A 20606-nucleotide genomic window follows, 5' to 3' on the forward strand; every position below is an offset into this window, starting at 1 on the left:
TGAAATTTGTGTTTTTCAGGGTTTTTATTTGTTTTTAGCGTTATTTTTTAAAATTGTTTTTATCGTTAACTCGGTTTCCCTGGGTCTTTTCCCGTGTCTTATGAATAAATCTTCTTTTTTTGGTACCGGTACTGGTCTTATTTTGTTATATTTATCCGCGACACCTTAAAGGCCAGTCCGTGAAAATATTGTCGGACCGACAAAGGCGCAAAAAAGGTTGGTGACCGCTGATGTATAGGATCCTAAAGTTGACTTTCACATGTATACATTTACTTTATGTACTTTAAATATATTTGAATATACAATCTGTGAACTATTAAGCTATTTAAATAGGATTATAACCTTTAAAGAAGTAAACAAATCTATTATTTATAAAACTGTTCATCACAAGGTTATGTTTAAATTCTTTTACAGCTCCACTTTTCACATAATAAATCTGCTATAGGACGCTGGGCTGTGGAAGATCTTGAGAATTTGTGGTTTTAACAGCAGTTATCTACACTTATCAAATTTTGGTTTCATGCGCCCTTCCCCCCCCCCCTTTCCGCTGTCTTCATGGTCCCCTCCTGTGCCACCCCATTTAGAAAATCCTGAAAACGCCCCTGATTGACTGCCCTTGCATAGTTGCACACATGTGAAAAACCCTTTAACTGGTCCTGCAGTGACATTTGCACCAAAGCAATGGTAAAAATGGTAAATGGCCTGTATTTATACAGCGCCTTACTAGTCCCTAAGGACCCCAAAGCGCTTTACATATCCAGTCATCCACCCATTCACACACACATTCACACATTGCACCAAAGCAATGGAGAAAACCCGTAATGTATGTGAAAGGGTGCCTCCGCGGGCCACCACTCCGTGCACCACTGCCATCCACCGTGGCTCCATCAGTCTCCGCCTCCTTCTTAGCGCCGCCCTCAAGGAGTGACTTGGTGTTGAAGCACAGAGAGAGAGAGAGGGACTCTGCAGACTCACACACACACAAACAGAGACACACACACTCTGAGCTCCTCACACCAGCTGCTGTCTCTTTACTAACGGGACAACTTTAAACCTCCTGGATACCACAGTGGACCCTCTGCTCAGTGTGAACACCCCGGACTGAGGTGAGTGCAAACATCCACACATGTTGCCAGCTCTCTTTCTAATTTCGGGTGTGTTTGCCGTGGACCGCTTGAGACTAAACCAGAAGATGGAAGAAGGGAATTTTTTTTCCCCCGTGGAGGAAAAGGGGGCAGTAGACAGGCAGGAGGAGAGGCATGTCCGGCTACTGTTGGAGCACTCCGAGCTAGCGCACTTTACCGCCTTTAGCGGGTCACCAGACGCCTTACTGAGCTGTAATTAAACCGGTGAAAAGCGTCGTTTCCGCTGCTGGCGCCAGTAAACACAACAACACGGGTTGAGCGGCTTTAACATCTCTTCATGGATGTTGGTATAACAGCGCTGCGGTGACACACATGGGTCTTCCCCCTCCTTTAGTCCGGGAGTGCTGGCTGGCTGCTGCTGGGACACCGGGACTGTTTGCAGCGGGCGAAGCTGCAGATGTTTATTTTGTATTTACTTTGTGAGTTTGAGACTCCCACAATCCAGGCTGAACGGACCGATATTCAGGCTTTACGTGCCGACGAGCAGAGTCTTCGTCTTAACTTTTATATAGGACATTTTCGTATGTGCACTCATACAGTTTCCGCTTTATTGTTACTGTAGCATGCTCACTTATTCCTCCCCTTTATGTGATTTGAAATGATTAGTCTAATATGTAACCCTTATATGTATGAGTATAATAAAGATGTACTTAAAAATGACCCTAAATGTTATATTAAATGTGCAAACTGCCCCTTTTTGTCCATCAGCAGTGCAAAATCCTGCAGAATAACCAGCAAATGCCAAAATCAGCCAACATTCCTGGCTCAAAGTCTCAAAATATGGCGACTTAAAATCACTAACAGTACTTTTCATTGCTGATTTGTTTAATAATCACTTTATCCATTAAAGGATTTGGTCAAATATATTCAACCAGGGTATAAACATTAGCTTATACTCCCCTAAATACTGCCTTTATCATGTCATAATACACCCACCCACACCCCCAAATCCCTAAATTCATCCAACAGTCCAACAGTCTAAAGAGATTCACTTCACAATGACCTCAAACAGAAAAGAGCTTGAAATTCTCATGTAAGCAGCTTTAACTGGCAAATATGTTGGCTTTTTTTTTTTCTAACATAAGTGACTAAAACGTTTGAAAATGGCTGCTATTTTTATTTCATGACCACAACCCGTTCTGTGCTGGCTACAATGCACATCAGGCCACATTAAACATCTGTTTGACCCTCCCAGTGCTGTGATGACATCAGTAGTGTCCTAATGTGCTGCTTCCAGAGATGTGCACCAAACATCATCATCAGCGTTCATCTCGTTTTGTGCCAGGTGTACCCGTTGCTAAGACAGGTGGGCTTCTTGCCTGGCTGTGTTACCTTTAAATCTTTGATGTGTGGAGACATCCTGAACACTTTCCGCCTGCTGTTCCTCTCAGCATCTGCACTGGCTGTTGGCTCATGTTGGGGAGTGACGGTTCACTCTGCTGTACTGCGTGCATGTCTGCTGTACATGCATGTGACAACACAAGAGCGACGAAGCGTGTCTGTACACGTGAAACATCAACACCCAAATCTTGGACTCCTGCAGGTGTGCATCACAAACAGGAGTCTGGATTGTGCTGCTGCTAAATATACTGTGCAAGTTGGTGCTTAACTAGATAACCACTGACTACCAGAGGTCAACTGTACCAGCTGAGCTCACTCTGCGATGCAGATAGAAATATAATAAACTTGAGGGTGCAACCCTTGTGTGACAGGTAGCAGGGAGGCCCCAGGAGGGATCAGAAATAAAGAGCAGTTAGACGGCATTCCTCTGCAAAGTTTTGTTGCTGGATTCGAAAGGATATCTGGATCCAGATTAGTTTGCAAAATTTTCATGAAGAAAAAAGTTTGTATTTGTGAATATATGAGGCGACTCCAAAAGTTTATCACTTCTAAATTGGGGGCAAGCTGTGCCTTTAATGCAAATTTGGCCATACTGTTTTGAGTAATAATGCCGATAATCAATCGAACAGATAAACTCAACCCCCAGCTGTTGTTATTTCAGGTAACAGCGACTGTCATCCCATCAGCTGCTGATTAATAGGTCACACATTAACAAGGTCAAAGGTTAAACTGGTTGAACTTTAAGCGAAGCGCTAAGATGTAAAGTCTATATCTTTGAAACATGTAAGATGTGGCTGTGAACTGATTTTAGTGTAAAAGTTCAACTTTAGCTGTGAAAAACAAGCAACTGACAACTATTAGGGATAAAAATAAACTGAAAAATACAGTGAAATCCCCAGAAATGTTGAAGCCTTGTAAATGTACTGTAACTGCAAACTGCCTCTATGTTGGATTAGATCGAAATCGAAACTGTGCTGATAATGAATTTCTCTCTCTGAAGTTATGCGCGGTAACAGATGCCACATTCAAGCGTAATATTGCGACGTCTGCCTGCCGTTATTGTTTAGCTCACACACAAACCCACACAGGCACATTAACATGGCACTCGTCCACATTACCAACAGCAGTTATACAGAGTAATGGCAAAATTATATTCCTGTGAGTGTCTGAGTGAGTCGTCTCTGATCTCTAAGGAGCCCCATTGCTATGCTTCACTACTCCCTCCTCACTGAAGAGCTGCCTCCATATATTCTCTGCAGCTTTGTGCCCTAACTGATGTTTAATTATTCCAACACGGTGATTTGACTGTTGCTCATAAAATATTGAAACAGAAACAGCCCTGGAGGGACGCTGAAACACTGGCCTCGCTTGATACTTAAATAGGGCCTGCAGTGAAACGGGGCATCAAAGCGGGTCAGCAGAAGCGTGAAATAAAACTTGTTTCTTTGTATAAATTGGAAATCTGTTTCTCAGCCGCTTGGTGCTGAACAGGTCTTATCTGAGCTGCACCCCAAACCAGTGCGCTTTCTTACTATGGATAAGCGATTATAGTAGATCAGCGCTCTGATTACAGCTAGGAGCAGGCACTGACTGCTAATCTGTGGTCTTAATACTAAGACAGGCAAATCGCAGGGCAGCTATCAAGCCTACTTAGAGGTCCTCAAAGTCCACAGCCGTCTCCTAAGGTGTAGATTTGTTGATTTTTGTTGCTGTCTTCAGGTTGACTTGAAAGTGGGCTTGAGTGTGAATGCTTTTATTTTGCGGTTGGGTATAAATCACCAGGGAAGGAATGCTGGTCAGGTAAATTTGCTTTAAGTGCACTTTCAGACCTCTAATTTGTTTGCTCTGCTCTAAATCTGTAGGTGATTTTGTAAACTTTGCTATGGTTTCTTGTAAGGCAGGGAAAATCCAACAAGCCAAAATATACCAATGCAAACACTATGCTCACTGGTCAGAAGAGCAGAGTAAGATGTGAAGCAGAAGGTCCCGCGTTCATAGTGAGACCTCGGTTTATTATCTGCTTTGAGCTTACACATGACCTATTTTGATTGATCATGCAAGAATAAAAAATGCCCGTCACAATTTTCCAAATTCTGACATAATGTAGTAAAATGTTTGGTTTTGTCCAACCAACAGGCCAGAATTCAGATTCTTATTTTCCAATCTAAGAAAACAGGCAATCATTCAAACAGGTTGGCTTTAAAAAAAACTGCATGATTGCTAATTGTGTTCAGTATGATTTAATCCTTCATCTGTCTTTCATCATCACACATTTTCACTTGTGTGGCGTTTCTGCATGTATTCATCTAATTTATACTCTCCTCTGGACCGTCTGTGAAGTGGTGGGCTTCAGCTGAGTAAATACTTAAGTGATCAGTGGGAGTAATGGCGGATCCCCTGCTGACTGATGCTAGGATATCTTAACCCCCCCAGCCCCCCATGTGACCCCTCACTGAGAGGATAAAACCACAAACATCAGTGCTTTGCAGAGATGCGCGTTAGCTTCTTTAGCACCACGCAGCCCTAATCAGTCTGCTCGGTGGGTGGGGGTTTAGCTGAGGAGCATTTAATCTGCAAATGGTCACTGTCCACTTAAAAACCAGCAACTCCAATGTGATTGTTTTTTTTTTTAAAGATGCCACCTGAATTGAACCTGCTTTTTCATTCCATTTTGGAAACGATAAAGTCGACAGTTCAGGTGCAGAGAGCTGCGATGTGCCTCTAAGCTGCTGATCAATAAGACAGTTGCACACCGCTTAATGTCCCAGCATGGGGACAGCGGTGTAAATGGATTTGTATTTATACACCACTTTTCCATCTTTACTGAGAACTCAAATGGCAGTTGTACCGCCACCTTCTCTCTGCATTTAGCAACTTTTTTTTTCTTCTTCTCTCGCTCTCTCTCTCAGAAAAAGCTTCAGAGAAACTTGTACTCCTTTGTACTGACATTACCTTTTTTTTTTTTTTTTCCTCAACGAGGTCTTGCTCTCCCGGCGCAGGTACAGCTCTCCCTCTGACTCTGCTCTTTCCAGCAAGTGAGCGAACAGCGAGCTTTTACCTCTGACAGAGTGCACAGCTGAATGGAAGAGAAAGTATGACACATTCTTTGGTGTCAAAGTTTCTCTCTCAGTTAACATTGTACGTCTGCAGCCACGGTCGTTAACTTGTTTTGTTGTGTAAGGTGATTTTGAGTCCCCGGCACTTGCACGAAGCTTCAAATATCCACTACTGAAAGTCCAAAGGCCGGCAAAATGGCTTTCGGGACAGTGCTGCTCCCGCATAGTGAGCTTTTGAAAGGGCCATAATTGTGTTTCTAGTGACTGTCAAAGCTCAACCAGAGTCCCCTCACAGCGAGTCTGACAGCTTCTCATGGCTGGTTAGCTCTGACTAGCAGCTCTACGTCTCTGCCCAGGCTACATTGTATCCCCTGACCCTCCCTCTGTCACACACTAACCACAGGGCCTCATCTCCTACACTTGTTGGTCTCGCTCCCCTGCTGTATTTTCTGAATATCATGGAGGGGGACCTGCATGACTTTGAAGAGGTAGATGCCCTTAACACTCGTCATTGATGTTCTTATAGCAGAGCTAAAGGTTCTATTTCGACTTTTCTGCTGTTGCCGTTAAAGCAAAAACAACACATCTTTATAGGTTTTCATGCTTATAGAGTGTCTGTAAGGATTTAGGGTTTTGGCTTTTTTTTTTTTTAAATAACCCCCTGCTATAAATATACACCTTTCAGCCTATTTCTCTATGTGCTTTTTTTCTGCAGAGACAGACCTGCCAGAGTAGTCAGTCAAGCAAGCTAGTGAACAGGAAGTGAGCTCATAGAGTTTGAGGCTTGCACTGTGCTCAGGAAGGCATTTGACTGAGGGGGGATTGTAAAGGTTTTTTCCTCACATTGTTGTGTGAAGCACACTGAGCCTCTCTGGTTTTCTTTGAGTTCAACATATGCCTCTTTGTATACACATGAAATTCTTGGATTGTTTTGTACTCCTATTGACGGTATTGTATCTATAACCTACAGATACCAGGCAGTAGTAAAAAGACTCTCAGGTGAAGGCTGCAAAATAGTCGCTGTTCACAGAGTGTCGTGCTTTTATTCTGCTCTCCTGATGAGCAAAATGGCTCTTAGATTAGACGACCACAGCTGTTGCACTTCAAAGGGAAAATTCAGCCAACATTGAAAGTGTTGTTGAAACCATCCTTGGGTCTGTGTGTGTGTGTGTGTGTGTGTGCGTGTGTGTGTGTGTGTGCATCCCTGTGTGTGGATGGCTTGTTTTTATGAATTCTCCCTGCATTGTTGGAGATGGTCCCTTTAATGTCTGCTTCGCTCTGTCTTGCTTCTCTGTCTGTGCCCTGCACCCATTGGTCTAAAATTGACCGCATGCTCTGGTGCTTGGTCGTGCCTGGTCGTGCCAAGGCTGCAGTTGCACAGTAATTGTGTGTGTGTGTGTGTGTGTGTGTGTGTGAGTGAGTTGTGGTTTGAAGTCTTGCGTGGTTTCTTCTGCATTGAGCTTGCATGACCGTAGATGCATCTCCAAGTTTGTCCCCTTTTTCTTTTTCCTTTTTTATTTTTTTGGCCTGTTGGTGTTCTGTGAGCTTAAAAATAGTGCTAACTGATCTGTAGCTATGATTCCTTAACTGTAGGATCTCTTCAAAATGTTTGCATCTGTATCTCTTTAAAAATTGATGAGTGAGCACAAGTTTATCTGAAAGCTTCCTTTTAGTAAACCTCACAAGAGACCAAATGTTTTAAAAGTGCATCAGTGTCTAGACATGATGATGATCTACATGTCCTTGCTGATACACAACACTTCCAGCATTAATCTACAGAAAGGACAGGGAGTAGAGCGGTACCACAGTTACAGGGATGTGGTCATTTCTCTTCTGCTGTGGTTCACAGTCGCTGCAGGGCTGTAGTCCTCCAGCTATCTAATTACCTCCTCTAAGGATGTTTTTATGTTTTCCTGCCTTATCTTGAAGTTGTCTCAAAGTGTCTTTGATTTGTGTTTCTTTTAAAATGATTTTTTTGATGTTGCAAACGTTGATTTTATTACAATTCTTCATTCATTCTCATCTACTTTAATGTAAAGAGTGGCATGCTTATTCCATAATTATGTGGGGCTGTGCATCCTTTATTTATACAGGTAAAAAGTTTCATTGAGATTAAAACAAATACAACACAAGTAAAAACCAATTGCAATAATTCCATACAGACAAGTGAGTGTGATTAAGAAAACACAACATTTTCTAACATTAACGTGACAAATTTAGACTGCTAGTGTTATAATTGTTTTTTCTAAAAAAACCCCAAAAACTCTGTCTGGTTGTTCAGCTGAATTGCTTCTGATGATCTGCCTTCCTACTTATTTGCTTTTGTTCCAGTCTGTGGTATCATTTACTCTTTCATAAAGGTTTTTACCTTTCTTATTTATCATAATGTAATAACAATTTCTATCTTTCCTTTTGTCTTGTGTTATGAATATAAGCAACTGAAGTATATACCAACCCTTAGTATTGGTTGGTTGGTTGGTATTTGGGGCAGTGATCTAAGCAGAGATGCCCAGGCCTTCCTCTCCTCCAGCCACATCCTCTGGGTCTTTTGGGGAATACCAAGGTGTTTCCAAGCCAGCCGACAGAGAGATTTAATCTCTCTAGCGTGTCCTGGCTCTACCTTGGGGTCTCCTCTTGGTAGTAATTGTGGGAAACACTTCACCTAGGAGGCATCCAGGGGACATGTTATTGAAATGCCTGAACCCACTCAGTGGCTCCTTTCAGCATTTAGGACTAGCTCTGCTCTCCTGAATGACCAAACTCCTCACCCTGTCTCTAACGATGAGCCCAGACACCGGTCGAGGGAAGTGTACTTCTTCCGCTTGTATTTGCGTATTCATCTGGCCATGATTAACAGCTCATCGAGATGATCACTGTGGGAGTGAACTGCCCAGTACATTGGAAGCCTCCCTTGTGTGCTCAAGTTTCTCTTTACCACGATTACTACAGAGCAGACACTGCAGAGGTTCTGCTTCTGAAATATTCCTTATATAAGAGTCTTTTTTTACTTTAAGGACCATTTTCATTTGTTCCTGTGAGATATTTTCTGTTTTTTTGACTCAGCTGCTGTGATTTCCTGTTGCTGCTCTAGCAACTAAATTTAATTTTACTTTACTTGACTTTAACTTCACTTTATAGTCTTTTTCCATTATTATTTTTCTTTTTTAAAGTAATCAAAGTATCAGAGTGTACCTGTAACACAAAGAGTGGCCATAACAGGTCAGAAGCAAGAACCCCTTCCACTATATCTCTGTTCTCTCACCAAATACAACCTTAGCCCCTACCTCTAAGAAACACATTTAATATTCATATGTTGGTATTTTTCTATTTATCAAAAGCCATATTGTTATTGCCATAAATAATAATATTGTTATCAATGTTACATTTTGTTGGTCAGATGTGCTATTTGCCTTCACATTTCTGCAAATCTCCAGAGTAGGGGGGCAAAGTTGGCGTGAACCATTAGGCTGAAACATCCACATGAACAGGAAGTACACCGGGTGGAAATAAAGTGGAATTATCCTTTAAGAAACCCCCAAATGACGCATATGCTCATTCACCTTTTACTCACGGAGGAGCATCAAATTGCCCAGTAGGAAGAACAGATTGTGGCGCTCTTCTCTTTTTCTGCTTTTCTGAATCTAACAAATACAGACGAATATTTGCTTTGTAGAAAAGTAAAATGAGAAATCGGCACGTAATCTCTGACTCTCGCTCTGCCCGCGGTTACTGGCACGGTGCAGGCTCACTGCGTACTCATCTTGGTTTAGTAGTGGATTAGAAGTGACACTTACTGCAGGCTGGCTGACTCTAACCCTTGTTTACTCTGGCTGGGTTTTAGCCGGGGACTCAAACCGTTATTAAGCAGTGAAATGACTCGAATGTAAGGCAGAGAGGAAAGAAAGAATAGGAGGGAAAATCTAGCAGGGACAAAAACCTAAAGAGCAGAAGATATTTCCTGAATCTGCCTGGAGATAGAGCACACTGACTGCAGCAGGGTGGGTTATAGACCCTCGAGGCCAGGGCGTGTCGTGGTCAAACCCTTATATAAATAAACAAAAAGATGCTTCTAAAATAAACACAAATTGCTCGTGTTAGTGTGCAGCGGATTGACGAGTAACTCCACCCAGGATCCGGAGCGGACAGCGGGCGCTAAACATGAGCTGCTGTCGTGTGCAGGTCAAGCTTTCCTTTGCTTTGGCGTCAGGCCTTTTGTGAGACGCCCCCACACTAGAAAAATGTGGTCCTACAGAAAGCACCCGTTTCAGATACACGCCCAACTCAGAACTTGAGGGAAAGAGGAGCAGTGTGATGTTTTCTAAAGGAAAGTTAAAAAGGTGTATGCTGTGGGTCTCTCGCGCTCTTTTTTTTTTTTTTTTTTTTTTAAAGCTCTAAACCTGCATGCTTTTATACTGATGTAACAGAAAGCAATGGGCTCGTGTGGGCAGGTGAAATAAAAGCTGTACATTTGTACTAAAGGAGCGTCTCAAAGAATGAAAAGGGCCGTCACGCATTAACGAAGATGACAAGCAAATGCAGCCTACAGATGCACATAACAACAAAGCAGAGTAAGGAGAATAATTAAAGTGTTTTTTTGGACGTGGCAGGGACATGAATCTTTACTGCAAAGTGCCCGCCGGTGAGAGAAGGTGAGTTATACTCCTTCAAAGTTTGCTTAATGGACTATAAGACAGGAATACAGATGACTCACACTAGATCAGAGGACTTAAGCCTCTTATACGCAGGGAACTTGCAAAAAATCTGTTAAATTAGCTGCAAAAACCGATAGTTCACACCTGCTGTAGGTCCCCCAGTGTATATAGAAATGACAGCTGTGTTAAATATATTAAGATATTTTTGCCATATGTCTCGTAGCCCTCCTGACATTTATGTTCTCTGTTTGTCTCTTGTGAATGAGGCAATGGAAATTCATGCTATTGCACTAATTGACTGCTGATGCAAATGGACCTTCAATGGCCGACCCAGTAAAAGACCCCAAGCTTGTGCACTTTGGATGTAATGAGTACAGGACAATTTTCAAAACTGGCTTTACAAATATTTTGTGAGGAAGGAAATGCATTTAGACATGAAAGGCTCGCTCCATTTATTGATTAGTGTCTTCAATTTGTGTTGATTAGCAGAAGACTCAGGATGATTTTTGATAATTGATTAATGGTATTTTCAAGCCAAAAATATATCAAACTGTTTTTGTATGCAGCCTCTTGAATGTGGAGTTTTTCCCCCTGTGTTTTAAATAGTTCTGTGCTTTATGGTAAATCAAACAAATTAGCTTTTTTTTTTAGTACTAATTTCATAGACCAAAGGCTTCAAAATGATATCAGTCCAAGGTGAACAGAAGTTTGTGTCTGTGTACATAAAATCTGCCCTTCTCTATCCTATGACTGGAACCGTCACTGCTTTTGTCCTCATTAAAGCCATGGAGGAAGATTGCTGCTAATCTTAATATACCCCCAACCTTCAACCCTGTGTTCTGATGAACCCCTGCCTCTAAGTAAAGCAGATAACAAACTAAAGCACATACTACCAGATTAAAGTGGGCCAAGATGGATTCTGGAAATGTGGGATTTCTCCTGCATGGAGGAATTTTGTGGCGTCCCTCCTTCAAAAAGTTTTAAAAATGGTCTTCTTGCTAAATATGTGCTATGCTGACACACTGGACACCTAGAATAGTCAGATCCACTTTAGTCAGATTGTATGTGTTTCCCAGTGAAGTGATCAGAAGTCAGGAAGACGGACAGATCCTGGAAGCATGTCTCTGAGTGGCAGTCAAACCTCAAATGTAAACCAGTATAGCTGCTGTGCACGGCAGAAGATTGTGCATAAACCAAAACTAAACTCATTTTTTTGTATGTATGAATACTTCAAATGAACAAAAGGTTTGACTCCATCTTTCCCCAACATGTATCAAGCTTGCTTTATATTGTGAAGTAAACAAGAAGGGCTGGATTTATGACTAAAAAACAAACAAACAACACATCGCACATTGTGCAATTTGGCTCATTGGTTAAACACGTCAGCATTTTTGCACAACTCTTATACTTCAGCATAACTTTGCGTTGGTTATTGTTTTCATGTGTTCGTAGTACACCTGCTTTTAGTTTACGTGTTTATTTACATCATTGCCCATCTTCTATTTTGGGTAAATACACAATTTAGAGAGGAAAACAAATGAGTTAGAAGTGAGAAAACTCATTCTCGATACCAACCACAAGAAACCCGTGAAGAGCAAACAAAGTGTTTTTCTAGCTCTTCTTTCCTTCCACTTTTTATTCACATCACAAAAAGGAAAGAAAACGAATGGTACAACTCAGCTGGCTGAAGTTTCGAGAGACTTCATGCCCATGCAGATTTTGTTGTACATTTAAGTTGTTGCTTTTTGAAGTTTAGGTGCACTATTTGGATGCCTGTCTGAACAATGACTGGTGACATCTGCGTGCTTCCTTAGAGAAGGCTGTCAAACCTTCACAGGCAGTATGGAGTGTAACGTGTCTTGTCCTTTTTAAACTTCTTTAAATGTTGGGATGAATAAAGAGCATCTTCTCCCTTCACTCAAACCAAGAAAAAACCCCATTAGACTACAAAGAAGCAACCAATGTAAAAGAAGTTTAAGGAAACAATTATTTAGTTTTTAAATATGTATAATGTTCTAAAAATCTATCAAATCTACATGCTACAAGGGGTTGGAACTCTGTTGCACTGAGACTGTACACTGTCCGTACATTACATTTTAAAATGCAAAAGCAAAATTATTTATTGTTCTCCTTGAAAATGATGCGAATTGATGTGAGGCACGTCCCAGCTGCTGAAATGCAGAATTGAAGATGCTATAACCGTGGGACTGTTGATGCAGTGTTGAGCTAGTTTTTTCAGGCAGGACCATGAATTAAATTAACAGGACTTATACCCTGCACGACTGTAGGGCCAGCAGTGTTTTGATGCAGCCATAAATATGTTGGTCAGTAGGTCCCTGCAGGATCAGCTCTGCCAGAGAAACACAGATTTACTGCAAGATTGCTGGCTCGGTACTTACAAACATAAAGTAAACAGCTTATGTTGACGTAAGCTAATGTAACTGGTGTGCTTATGAGTTGACTTGAGCTTATTGCGTCACTTTTTTTTTTAAAGTGGGAAATCGAATTGCTTTTGAGCATTAAAACCACAGGCACTAGAGAGGTTTTAATCTACTTCTGGGTGCAGACGGTCAGTTGAGGCATCCTGTGGCACATCAACTCCTTGCTTTTGTCGATATGCAGCGGGCTTTCTACCTCTGCCCTGGTTCATTACGGCAAGGGAGACAATGACCCAGAATCAAGTTGACCTGAGTGCTTTAAATCAAGGCTTCACCAGAGGAAATAAATTCTCTCCCCAGCAGCACGCCCAGCGCCAACTAGGACAAGTAATCCAGACAGAATAAAATCGTCCTTTTAGAGGGCGCTGAGGGAGAGAGGGATGAAGGAAGACACAATTGGCAAGAAAGGAAGAGAAAAAGAAAAAGGATGGAGAGGTATCACATGGGAAACCAGTCAGAGCAGTCCCACAGAAACTAAAATAAATAAAACAACCATTTGAGCTTTGTCTTCTTCACCTCTCTACAATTTGTTTTCCATATTTTAGATTTTGTATTGAATGTTAGTTTTTAAGCTTTTTAAGTGTGTCTCTAGTCCTCTCTCCAAGAGCCTGGTTTTAGTCAGATGTTTCTTCCTGTTAAAAGGGAGTTTTTTCTTCCCACTCTCGTCAAATGCTTGCTCATAGGGGTTCGTCTGATTGTAATATTACTGTAGGGTTGAAGCGATGGCTGTTGTGATTTGACACTACATGAATACAATTGACTTTAGTTAAATTATCTAAAAGACCGACCATTAGAATGTTTGCAAGCATGGCTGATGGTATTAGCAGACTTGTTTTCTTACTTTGATAGTTCGTAGTTTACATCACCAGTTTTAGATGATATGTAAATAAAGAAATGTTCTTGTAGCCGAGCATGGCGTGTGAATTAATGGGCTTTAGAGGTGCTTGTAGGAGAGATGGAGCGAAAAATACCCTCAAAATTCTATGATGGGATATTTCAAGGAACTTTACTGTAATGATTTTTAGGATGAATTGTGTGATGGAAGTGAAGGGCATTTTCTATCTGTCTTTCCCAATGAGCTACTGTCACTGATGACAGAATGCTTAATTCAAAGTGTTAATCTATTGCCACGAGGCGCCACCAGCAGCTGCATTAAAGTGAATAGTAGTTAAACAGTATAAGTCATATGTAAGTGCAAAAATAGCCTTGGAAGTTTTAAGTAAAAGTACAATAGAACTGCTTAACATTTCAGTTTAACAGTCACTAAAATAACTTGTAACTTATCAGGAGGATGCACAATATTGTCACATAAATGAAAATATATCTGGTAGGTCTCTAAAGTCGCCACTAGGATCCAGTCACCTAGTGGTGCAGATCTGAAACTACACAGGCATTTAGGTGGTAAGGCATGTTGTTGATTTGCTGTCTATTGCTTTTGATGTCAAATCCTCTCCAGCCTTAGGTATTTAAAAAAAAAAAGAAAAAAAAAGAAGCTAAAAATAGTATTATTCGCTACTTCTTTTAACACAATCAGGTAGTCGTACCATTTAACCACATCGGCACCGTTTGCTCTTTCTATCATATGGAGTGCAGGACGTGAGAGCTCCAGCGATGCTCCGTTGACTCATTTGTTTACTGTTGGGCCCCTCATCACCGGCTGCTGGTTATCTCCTCCTCGCGTGCCATCATATCCTGGTTGTTGATTGTGTGTTTGTGCCACATCCATTGAAACAAGTTTCTACTTTCCACCTTCAACAGGAATGTTTTTTCTTGAATATTTTGAAGAGTACTCTGTTGAAGTTGTTCCCTTTTTTGTTACCAAATTGTCATTGAAGGCTGACATTTCTGGGCTTGTGCTACTGGTTTTTTTTTATTTTTTATTTTTATTTTGCTGTTTTGTTGTTGTTGTTGTTGTTGTTGTTGTGTGCTAGGAAAGATATGGCACATTCTAGCTTGTGGGCAGATTTTGTTCCTTTTAGATCAGGGGTGGGGAACTCCAGGCCTCGATGGCTGGTGTCCTGCAGGTTTTAGATCTCACCCTGTGGCAACACACCTGAATCAAAAGATGAATTCATTATCAGGCCTCTGGAGAACTTCGAGACATGTTGAGGATGTAATTTAGCCTTATAAATAGGCTGTGTTGGATCAAGGACACATCTAAAACCTGCAGGACGCTGGCCCTTGAGGTCTGGAGTTCCCACACCCCTGTTTTAGACAAACCTAGACTACCTGTTTTGGAGTCTGTGATAGGCTAAGCAACCAGCTGCTAGTTTAATGTAATATAAATGGCATCTCATCAAACTGCTGACGGCAGTTTTAAAAAAAGTAAACAACACTATCAAAATTAAGGGTTTTTGATGTTTTGTACTGAAAGACTTTAATATTCATCCAATTAGGGCATCAAACAAGAGACATTTTAGTAAATTATTCACATTTATGTTGAAAAATATGAAATTACCCAGGTCTACTTATACAAAATGTCTTTTGTGTGTTTTTGTATTCATGCATTTCTCAGATAAAACTTTATCAAAGCTGTCTCAGCTTTTAGTTGTCTCTTTGTGGTGTTGCAGCTCACCACTATAACCGAGAGACTACCTGTTTTCAGTATTTGACTTCAAATATCCATTGACATCAGCGTCTTCAACCACACGTGTGTGTGTGTGTGTGTGTGTGCGTGTGTTTGAGCGCGTGTGTGCATCTCACCAGTGCCTGTTCGGTTTTCTGTTTATCTGTTTACGTACAGCAGCAGCTGCTACTCCTCTGCTCTCTCTTCTGCTGCTGAGTAACAAGGTTTCCTTTTTACTCTGTTTTCAGCGAAAAAAGGAAACTGCTGCTGTTGCTACTGAGCGAGTGGAGACTGGCGCCCAGAACATAACACAACATAAAACACGGACAGATCGGTTCGTTGCATCAGAGCCCATAAAAACAAAATTTCCAAAAAGCCTTGGTCTTTATTTCTACATCTGTGGGGAAGTAGAACGACAGCACATTATAGACGTATCATATTCGTACTTGCGCGGTTAATTGAAAACTGCTGTACGATACAGTGCCTGACACTGCACTGAAGGTGTGATTGTGTGCGTGTGTTCCTGGCTCTGTCAAAATGCAGACCTGCCTTTTGTCAGTTTGACCACATAGACTTTAGTTTGACACATCCAGGGGTCGTGTTTCGGTTAATGAATGTGTTTTGTCAGAAAGGTCAGGTGTCGAATCTTGGTGTTACAGTCAAAACTAACGGCTTCCTGTTTTAATTGCCGTGTGCTGTGTCATTAGACGTTTGCGCCGTGTTTCTTCAACACTAGGTAAAGGCTCAGAATAATTGGTAGTGTGTGATAATGAGGCCTCTGGGGTAAAGCTTAAATCTCTTTAAAATGCTGTCAGATGAGTTAAAAAGCTGGTGTCACTGTCTTATAATTATCAGATGATGCCACCTTTTTCATTTAATAGTTTTTGGCTATCCCTTTCCATCATTAATGATAACACTGCAGTACTTAACTTGCAGAGAACAATCAGAGAAACAACACTGCTGAAGAGGTTGGAAACACGAGGTGTCGTGCACCTCTATAAACCTCCCTGGCTGCACGCAGGTGTCTCAGCTGCACAGCGCTAACAAACCAGCGCTGTCCAAATCAGCAATTAATGGCTGCAAGACATCACAGCTCGACTTTCTCCAGACTTTATCAGACATGGAAGGACCCAGTCAGCTATGAATTACTTATTGAAGTATTGCTGTTACAGGCTAGCAGTTTTACCTGCTTAGGAAAAGTGACAGTATACTGTTAGAAGTAGAAAGTAATTCTATTAAAAAGAGACTGTACAGTCCAGGGACTGCTCTGTGACAGGCTTATGGAATCTTCTAGCCTCCCAGCCTTTCAAACACAACATAATGATGGAGAGCACGTGAATTCCAAAGTCTGCGAGGACCAACTTCCTGGTTTAAGTTTAACTGAGTGTACTTGCTGTAATTGTGTGGCCTCACAATTTAAATAAAATATGTTAGTTGTGTTTATTTTTGGATTTATCTAAAACTGATGATGTACCAGCCAGTATAATCTTCTGTTTTCTGCCTTTATACACTAAGCTACCAGTCTCAGAAATTACTTTGTATGATTTTTAAAATATGGTTCTTCAGACCAAGAAGTTAATAGGCCAACAGTTTGAAATTCATCACACAACAAGTCAGCTAATGCAGTTTTAGAGTGGGCCTGCACTTCTGTTGTGATCTAGGTCTGTTTATACCGCCTTTCTGTCATTTCCCCATACCGTAGATACCTCTGACATGACCTCATAGTGTCACAAATTTCCCTCTCCATGATAGGGCTGACATGCTCCATCTTGTCATGGAGAGCAGATTGATAGCCCTTGTTCTGCTGTGTACCCTTAGTAGGCTCCATGTTGTTTTCTTTATAACTTTATCAGCCTCTCACATCACTGTGGAGGAATTTTGCCCTAGCTTTTGTTAGCGTTGCTTCAGTTCATTGAGATTTGGGGGCATTTGTTTGTGCACAGCTTTCTCAAGGTCCCGCCACAGCATTTTTTTTTATTTTTTTTACTGGGCCATTGCAAAGCTTTGATTCTTTTTCTTGTTGTTACAGATTTGCTGCTGTGTGTTGGATCATTGTCTTGTTGCATGACATAATTTGGGGCAAGTTTTAACTGTCGGAGACGCAGCGGCACATTTGAGTCTAGAAAACTTTGATATACAGAGGCTTTCATGGTCAACTCAATTTCTGCAGAGTTCCCAGGTCCAAATCATCACTGTGATTGACGGTTGGTGCAAGGGCTGCACAGCAAATCGACTTTTAATCTCAATAACAAACATGATTGAGCGAACATTCCAAAACCAAAAGCCAATCAAGTGCTGTCTAAATAATTCAGCTTTTTTTTTTTTAAATTATTATTATTACAGCTTTAAAAAAAAAATCTCATAGGTTTTATTTTATGTGAGGCACGTTCTGGTTTTGTACAGGTGACCACATGCCTGCATAGGCCAATCCCTGCTGTTTCTGCAGTGTGCAGCTTGAAGTGTCCTAGACTAGTGTAGATGAGTAACAATACGCTGAAACACAGAACAACAAATTTCAAATGTCGGGCACATCTGAGGATGAAGAAAGAGCATGGCCTTTGAAGTTGATCATCCATCCACTTTTTGGTAATATTTCCCCTGGCAATCATTCCCAACAGGCCAAAATTGTTCAGTCTTTTTCTAATTGTACTCTTATGAATTTTAATATCTAATGTGCTAACTGAGTAGTGTAGAGGTTTTCTGAGCAGTGCGTGATCTGACCTTGGGAGGAATTTGCTGGGATTTCCACTCCTGGGAAAATTAGCGACTGCTTTGAATGTTTTCCATTTGCGAATAATCGGCCTCACTGAAGAATGCCGACTTTCTAATTGTTATAAGCCTTACCGGACTGATGGACCGTAACAATAAGATCATTGCTCAACACTTGCTCATGATCAGGAAATCAAATGCATGTGATTAGCAGCACTCTGCTTTAACTTACCCTCTAAGAAGTAATGGTGTTTTTGGTTTTTCACTCGCGGATTCTAAATGTTGGGTTAATGGTTGTTAAATAAATAAATAGTTGGTGTATGTCATGTTTGTGCGTAACTGATTTTAAGGCCCACTAGGGACCAGGCTACTTTCATTCTGATATATAAAGCCTTATAACTGAAGGAGAGCTTTCTCCTTACCAGGACTATATATATCCTTATCAGTCCTCATTAGCACTTCCTTCCAGATTAATCCATTAATATATACCGCATACTTAATACCAAGTGTTCTGTTATGCAAAATGTCCGCTTTGCTCTCCTTGAGTGCAATATGTTATTTGAGGCCGTCACCTTCAGCAGTGCCAGTGAAAGGCACAGTATGCTGACAATTACTGTGCAGTCCTAATGGTATGGATTTATTTTTTCTCTCTCTGATGCCATCAACACTTTTGTAGGGCTCAGTAATGAACCCAGAGCTGGCATTCGCTTTGTAAAAGTCTTTGCCGTTCAGCTAATCTATGAAATAAGCAGGGAGTCATTTCATTTCTTTTCTTTTTTTTAACCAAGAAGCTATATTTCTCATTGTGGACATGAAAATGGATTGAGCTCTTACTGCACAAAATAATCTCATTGTACTTTTCCAGAAGTGGCATAAAAAGTTGACATAGATTGAAAGAGGCGCTGTGCAGCGCTCAATCCTCCATTTCACACAGAAGCTCAGAGAAATCCTGTAATAAATTTCCCATTTTTACTGTAATTAATAGTGAAATTGTCTCCTCTGCCTCTCAGTCCTGACAGGCTTTCTGCGGGGAGTTAAATCTTCGTATCTCTGCAGTGAATGATGGTGTGTGTCACTTGTGCGACAGCTGTAACTCCCTCTGCCGTCTTGCTGAACGGTTTCGGTGGTCTTTTTAATCTGCTTGGCCTGTCGATGGCATTAGCAGGTGATTAAATGAATTAGCCTGACCCGGAGACATTAGCACTGGGCTGGAACTCGGGGTGTGAGGGATTGAGGGAGCTGTGGTGGTGATTGGGGAGGGCGCTGGCTCTTTCTGCACACACAGTTTGTCATGACATAGAGGGGTTTGTACAACTTGCATGAATGCGTGCACACGTATAGAAAACACACAGACACGCACTCTGTCAAACACAATGGGGTATTGTATGTGTGACACTACTACTACTGTGTCTCCACGCAGTACGTCCTGACACAGCACACGCCCTCTCGCTGCTAAATGTCATGTGAAGTTACTGACATGATTAGTGTATCAAAGTGGGCCAAGTGTGTATACTCACGGTGACAGTTACGTGTTGTGAATGCTCCAGGGTTGGACAAATAAACAAGATAATGTGTTTGATAGTCATTTGAGTCACTTTTTGATACAAGATAACTTTGTAACTTGGGTTATCTTCAGCCTGCCCTAATTTTGAATCATTGCAAACGGAGCACCTTTGCGATTCGTTGCTTTATTTTTGGAAACAGTCCAAAATTCCGATGGAAACTGCTGTGCGTTAAATGTTTCCGTCCTGTGATGAAAGGCTTTGTTGTTGATGTTTTGCCGTCTGGTTGCGCGATTTGTGTCTTTTGACCTTTCTGGCTTTACATCTGCTCGTGACAGGCAGAGACAGATCAGAGCATTGCAGCACATCATGTACAGAAGCATCCACATTGAGAGAAAGCGGACACATGCATCGAGTGAGTTGCTGATTGACAGGGTCACGGCCGTTGTGGGCGGAGCCTTCTTATTTTGGCAACTGTGCTTTCAGGCTGAGAGGGCAGCTGTGAAACTTTATACCGTTTAATTGCCATCTGGTGAAGTAAGTGCTTGTTAAGGTGATCTATTCACTACTTGAAGAAAACTCTCATTGGAGTTACAAGAAGTGTATTTGTAATGCATTATGAGGGCATTTTATGATGATATTAGGCATTCACGATGGAATAAGTGACTGAATATGAAGTCATTAAAAAGATAGTGGCTTCATTTGAGATATTATTAAAGTCTTTTATAAGCTGTTAAATAGAGAGGTGTGCATACTTGGCATATTAAAAAAACTTGTGTTTTCAGTGGGAAAAAAATGACCTCTATGCTGTTTTTAGTCAGCACTGATTCTACTCGAATACTGACACGCTTTTGTAGTCAGCCAGCATCCATTTAAGCTGAACACTTATCTATTCATTGTGTTAAAAACTTTCTTCGTCAAAAACATTTTAATGAGCTGCTGAGTGGGACAAAAGGGTGATATGAGGGGGAAACGGCCTTTAGGTGTGGGACCACTGGGCTTCGTTTTCAACTTCAGACCTGTTAATTTATTCTATTTTTTTTTTTGTGTGAGCAAATGTGCTTAAGGTCACTGATGATGGTGCTCAGAGAAAAACATTCAAAATGAGTGACTGACTTGGAAATTCTAATAGATGAAATGTCATTTTGAAGCAGTGAATAGAAAATCGTGCCTACCTTGCATTGCCTCAGTGCATGG

The 20606-nt window shown here is 41.2% G+C and overlaps 1 protein-coding gene across 2 annotated transcripts in view; it reads left to right on the forward strand.

Annotated features, from left to right (window-relative positions):
* Nucleotides 1-947: 947 nt before the first annotated feature.
* The window catches only part of LOC102291133 (protein phosphatase 1, regulatory subunit 16B), a 91022-nt gene continuing 71363 nt past the window's right edge, over nucleotides 948-20606 (forward strand). Inside the window, exon 1 of one of the 2 annotated variants that reach the window (XM_042223978.1) lies at nucleotides 948-1106. The gene's annotated coding sequence lies outside the window, so the exon portion shown is untranslated. The other variant, XM_042223980.1, reaches the window with a different exon arrangement.

The sequence above is a fragment of the Haplochromis burtoni genome, unplaced genomic scaffold, assembly GCF_018398535.1.
Source record: "Haplochromis burtoni strain Fernald_Lab_line unplaced genomic scaffold, NCSU_Asbu1 Contig_125, whole genome shotgun sequence".
NCBI lineage: Eukaryota > Metazoa > Chordata > Actinopteri > Cichliformes > Cichlidae > Haplochromis > Haplochromis burtoni.